This window comes from Eimeria mitis, genomic scaffold, assembly GCF_000499745.2.
Source record: "Eimeria mitis Houghton genomic scaffold, Emh_scaff213, whole genome shotgun sequence".
NCBI classification, from domain to species: domain Eukaryota; phylum Apicomplexa; class Conoidasida; order Eucoccidiorida; family Eimeriidae; genus Eimeria; species Eimeria mitis.
Window position 1 is genome coordinate 19004 of NW_013570453.1, and position 474 is coordinate 19477.

Here is a 474-nt window from a genome sequence, read left to right on the forward strand (position 1 = left end):
ATTTGAATATTCAGCACAACGCAACCAGCTTTCCTTGTTTCTCAGTCGAAGATAAGCACAGCACAGCACAGCACACCCACAGAAGAGAGATGCGCAGCCAGAGACACAGTGAATACAACAATATAGATAAACAATGATGTAGTAATACTTTATGGAGATGCGGAAACAAACAGATCAAAGGAAACACATATAGCCAGACAAATGCACGCTTTTCATAGGGTTACTTGCCCCCATAGAAGTAGATATTGCACATGTAAACACAGTCGGAGGATAACTTTATACGGTTTATGCTGCTTCTTGAAAGATCATGTATATCAAATTCCGGCAGTACTGTTTTCCATAACACTCGTCGACTTCACCGATTTATATTAACTTCTTCAGTTTTCCTCAGCAGGATTGCTTGTAGGGGTAGTAATGCCAGCTTGTGTGAAAACAGCTGAAGCTACAACAATAGGAACATACAAGTGTTATAGG